General features: G+C 33.1%; 1 long non-coding RNA gene across 1 annotated transcript; it reads left to right on the forward strand.

The window, feature by feature from the left end:
* The first annotated feature begins 934 nt into the window (after positions 1-934).
* Positions 935-2,702, forward strand: LOC147388865 (uncharacterized). The gene is made up of 5 exons (XR_015170890.1): positions 935-1,018; positions 1,602-1,707; positions 1,849-1,953; positions 2,284-2,364; positions 2,469-2,702. It is a non-coding gene; the product is annotated as an uncharacterized LOC147388865 (long non-coding RNA).
* The last annotated feature ends 3,130 nt before the right edge of the window (positions 2,703-5,832 follow it).

A 5,832-nucleotide genomic window follows, 5' to 3' on the forward strand; every position in this document is an offset into this window, starting at 1 on the left:
ACCTAGGCATTGAAGATGACCCACGGATCGTTAAGATAAGAGTCCTATTGATGACTGAACAGAAAAAAGACATGATAAAGTTTTTACAACAGTACCATGATGTCTTCATATGGTCATATCAAGACATGTCTAGTTTAAACACAGATATTAGATCTCTTTGCAGATCCATTCTTGTTTCTCGACAAACATTTTCCCTAGCTGGGATCATGTTCAGCCCATGCGCATCTTGGGACACAATGGGGAGATCAACACATTGAGGAGCAACGTGAACTGGTATGTGATGGACTTAGAGTTCTTGCTGCTAGCGTATTTATCTCTAAAACTATGTCTTTAACCCGTTTTTTATTAGAAACAGCCAAAATTCGTTTCAGCCTCTTGTTCCAAAATTACCATTTTCTTGTAGTGACTACGTTGTGCCATGGAAACAAAAAGGTTGGTTATGTATTTGCTTTCAGGTTTTTTGTTGTTGTTCTAACAACTTTCTTCCTTATAAATCCAAAAGATTCTCCGTGTGGATTTGAGCTTGCCCACATCAATAGCTTTTATAGTAGTGTTAGAATTTGACCAATAAAATAAAAATAATCTTTATCTAATATCATAAAGAATTTTCAATTTAAACAAAGCTTCTTCACTTCAACTTCATGCCATGTTTGGTATATAGGAATTGCACTTAATGTGGAAACTCATTTTCTTGTAAGCATGATTTTTCCTTGTTTGGTTGATTGCAAGAAATGGATGGAAGTCATTTTTTTGGTTGAAACCAAAGTATAGCTACTTGGGTTCAAATGTCAAAAATCATATCCGACTATAATAAGTTCTACCAAGTCAATCCATTTTTTTCTTTTAAAATTTTATTCCATTCTTTTCCAAAATATTCCTCATATTTATCTCTTGTATACCAAAGGAAACTCTAGCATATATTTATATATACATCATTTTCTTAGTTGGAACTGACTGAATGTGTTTGTTGATTTGCTTAGGTTCCACTAACATGGATTTGGGAGGAATGGCTTTCACGGTATGGATATTCTACTAATTAGTTTTATCTTTGAATGTCATATCTATAATTTGTAGTTAAGAATAATGCTGAAGTAACCTCAAGATTGGACCTCACATCGCACACCCTGACGTGAAAGTATATGGGAACCATAGATGCTTTCCCTCGAGATACGAATGTAAAAGCATCTATGAATCCTATCCACTTTCACGTCAAGATGTGTGATATGACGCCACTCCAGTGCTACTTCTGTTAATTGTTTCATTACTTACTAGTTAGAAATTTGGTGATATGGGCAGAATGGATTTTTCCGTATGGATATTCTACTAATTAGTTTGTTTTCTTGGGATGCTTGTTTCTTATATTTGTACTGATATCAATTGTGCACTTATGATGCCCTCTCTCCATGATTTTGAAAACACTTTCATACAACTTAAATCCCATACTTATAAATCCTCCTTCAATCTGATGGATCATTTTCATATGCTATCATCAAGCTTCACAAACTTTTCTTTCCAACCATGTTAGGTAAATTGAAATTCGTACCAACCCATGTAGTTTCAAATGTTTCCCAATATGATTTGACATGTATGTACCATTGCAGATATTTACAATGATTTAATATCTTGAAGAGTCAACTCTAGTGATGCTGAGAAGTTTGCAAAAGTGTATCCTTTCCCTTGTAATGAGGTTGCATGGGGAGTCATTTGGTATGGGCATAACTTATTGTTCGTTCTACTAAATTGTGGAAAATTTTTACAGTACCATAAATTGTTTTGTGTAGCTTCTTCACTCTTGATTATTACAATTCTCAAATATTTCAGGGGATTGATCTCATTTTTGTTTCTCAGTGGAACCGTGTACCTTGGGCAGCTCATTATGCTCTCTGAGATACAACTTGGTCAAAATCTTACGTATCTGTAGCCTCTGAAATTGGCTGTCCACATCAAAATATTGTAAGTTTTTTTGGGACTTCACCCCTTCTTGCAGTTTGGGTTTAATTTTGAGTTATGTACTTGTCAAATCTCTTCAACACAATGATTTAGTAAATATTGATTATACTTTTTGGATTATCTGGTTTTCATAGAAACTAGAAGTAATTGCTTTCCCTTGTCTAAACATCTAACATTTCATGACACAAGTCGAGTTGGGTTTTTCCTCATTTCAGTGAGGACTGTTTTCCATTCTTCTGTCTATGTCTGTGGGGTTGAACAATATCCCCACTTTAGTATTGTTGGTGTAATCTTCACTTAACTGAATTCATTCACATTGTGGAATACTTGAAGTTCTTGGAAGACATGTTGAAAGTTGTGCTTGTGCCAGAAATAGTGACATCTAAGAGATTAAGCAGAGAGACCTTGATATAGGTTTGTTGTTTCCATTTATCATTTTTATTTTCAAGTATTATATACTTAGAATGCTTTAGGATCATATTTCCTAAACATCTACTTTTATACTATGTTTTGGGCAGTATTTGACAGCACAATTTGAAACAGCTGAAGGAGGAAGACTCTTACATGATCCTCTTTTAAGGGAAACTTCTACATTATCTCCACGTATTGCCCACAACAGCACCACCACCACCACCAAAACCATCAATCCAATCGTCATTGTCCTTATCATGGGCATTGCAGTCCTCATATTTTGGATAGTCCTTCGTCCTTTGTCCTTTCAATGTTAAATTCCACGTCGTTGATGCTTCCCTCACTGAATTCAATCTCACTAGTGATATCATGCTTCACTGCAACTTTGAACTCGACTTGGTTGTGAGGAACCCAAACAAGAAGATTGGTATTTACTATGATCAGATTGAAGCTAGAGCTTATTACAATAATGAAATGCGGCATCGATTTCTGATCATTCAATGATCGAGGCTCATATATTCTTCTTCTTCTATCTTAATTTGTTCCTTTTTTTTTAGGGGGGAGGGAGTTGATTCTTTTTTCATATTATTTTGTTCGTTTACTTATCTTATAGGATGGGTTACAATAGAAGTGCCGCTCTAAGAATGTAACAATGTAATTTTAATTTGTGAGAAGATTGTCAATTTCAACAAAATATTGTTGTTTGTAACACATTTAGAGAGATGATTTTCAATTTCATCTTTTATAAATAAAAAATTGATAAGTCTCATGGTGTGGGATATGTTTTTATATTCTCTTATTTTTGTTTCTATTTTTATTTTTATTTAATAGGTTTAAAATTAAGAAGGGTTAAAAACCATTTTAGTATTTGTGCTTGTAGCCACGGTCCCTAAAAGAATATAACGGTTTTAAGTCGTGTTAGTGTGCAAATCAGAAACGGTTAATAGCGGTTCCAAAATAGAAATTAGGAACGGTTTATAACCGTTTCAATTACGGATAATTTAAAATCGTTTGAGGTGTTTAACGACACCCCTATACGAAACCGTTCCTGATGGGCATTTTTGTTGTAGTGATGATAAACATATTACTGTAGCTAACTTTCATTAGAAACTAGTCCCACATTATTTCAATGTATATGTTATTTATGGTGATTTTAATGTGCGATCTACCAGTAGTTGTTACGGTAGAAAAGGATTTCAAGACTTTATGTATTTTTCAATCATTTCTAGAAGAAATTAACATAACAATTTTCAATTATGTTCTCTGAATTTTACTTTTTCTTAGCTTTTTATAGATTCTAATTTCAAAGCATTTCAATAAAAAACGAATCAAGTAAATATTCTTGGATTCAGATTATTGTTTGCTAAATTCAAAACTATATATGGAAAGCATAGCAATCTTCTTCGACGATTTCGAAATGCAAAACTAACTACTTGTAAATTAATTTTTTTATAATAGGTGATCTAATCCTCTTACCAAATTGGTATTATTGTTCAAAAACAATTTTATATTATTAATTTTTTTGCCAATCGTGGGTATCCTCACCCTTTAGGTGAGAGGCCCGTCGAAAATTCCTATGTCCAATTGGCTGAGTTGAGGGTCAACCGGACTCTTGAAGTAGAGGGTGGCCCCAAGGGAAACAATTTTAATTTGAGTGAGATGATGTTTTAATTACAATCATGTAAAATCTGTCCATATGGTAAATATATAGTTGGGTAAGTTCAGCTAAGGTGATATCTAACCAAGTCAATTGGATGAGTCGACTACTGACGGGTAAGTGGACTTCACTTCATCTCACCCTGGGCTCAGGGTTGTGAGTCAGGCCATGGACCGTTGGCCGAGTCGCGGTCTCAAAATACGGGGTGTGACAATTATTTTATTTCAGGGCTTAGGTAGGTGGTCAATTTCTATTGTCGCTAGTGATGTAGTTTGTGATTGTAATGTTGGAAATGGTTAGGATTCAAAAGTTCATACGTAAGAGAATGAGGTTCCTTAGGGAGTTTCATTTGACAGTTGGGGATGCTGGATCAAGTTGGGTCTCTGAGCACTCTAAGAAGAAAGTAACTAGAAAATATCATTGTCCCATAGGTGACTAGGCCCAATTAAGTTGGGAAGGGCAGAGACGAAAGACGAAGAGGAGTAGGTCACAAAAAATAGTACCAAGAGCCCCTAGTGGTTGTATCTGAGAGAAACGGAGGGATAAGGTATAACTTCAAGACTTTGAGTGAGAGTAGCTAGAATTGGATTAGGGTTAGTACATAGGGGTACTTTTGTGCGTTATTCTAAATGAATGATTAAAAATAATAGAGTGATTGTTATCATTTTGTCTGTATCATAATCTATGTTTCATGTTAAGGTTTGGCTCAGACTTAAACTTTGGTGCTGAATCCTTATGTTTGGCTTAGACTTTAACTCTCAAGATAGAAATTTTCTTTAAAATCTTATATTTATTTTGAAAATAAGAAAAATACCCTTAACCTGGTATTATCTTTTAGAAATCAAGTTATGTATATATAGGAAAAAAACATCCCAAATATAGAAATAATCAATTTAGGATCAAACGAGATATTTTTTTTAAATCTAATATTTTTTTTGAAAAAGATCAAAATACCCTTTGTAGTTTTTTCCCTCATTTTGCTCTCTAAAACAATTTTTCTCTCTAAAACAATCAATTTTTTTTTTTTGTTACTAGATTAGAAAATAACAATTCAGTTCAAACGGTATTTGAAAATGAAGAAAATACTCCTAACCCATCATTACCTTTGAGAAAGCAAGTTATTAATTTTTGAAGGACTTATATTTTTCTAAAATGACCAAAATCCCCTAGTAAAACCCACTCTCATTTTAGACACAATCGTTTTTAGAAGAAAAAAATCGTGAAAATATGATTTCAGGAGATTTATAAAACCTAAAAAATATTCTTTGATTAAAAATTCTTATCTAGGAGTAAAAAGGACATTTATCTCCATAATCAATTAGTCCTAAAGAAAAAACCCTAAATCTTCTACTAATAAATCTCTTAAAATTTCTTTGTTGAGAAGTAGCTTGGTAATTTAAATATGTTGATTACTACATGTGGGTGTGTGTGTGATGGGATATTTCCGTAACTATACATTTCTAGCAAGTACTAAGGATATTATTGGAATTTGAATAGTTTATTTGATGCAATTGAATAAAATTTATTTTAATAAATAATCACCATAATATTTTTGGAATCACAAAAATCAATGAAGCAAAGGAAATCATTTTACAAGAGATTTTTTCGTGCCTACCAAGTACCAAGTATTTGCAAATGCAAAATGAATTTTAGTATATAAAGCACGGTCATGTCCTCACCAATTTAGAAATATTTTTACTAATATCCTCGCAAAACACATTTTATATCAAACGATGCAAGTTGAAAACAACCAATACTCAATTTTTTTAATGATATGAAGACAGCGATGTCAACATCTTAGGTTGTCTGCATGG

Source organism: Akebia trifoliata, chromosome 12 (assembly GCF_017979445.1).
Source record: "Akebia trifoliata isolate Shusen 1 chromosome 12, ASM1797944v1, whole genome shotgun sequence".
Lineage (NCBI taxonomy): Eukaryota > Viridiplantae > Streptophyta > Magnoliopsida > Ranunculales > Lardizabalaceae > Akebia > Akebia trifoliata.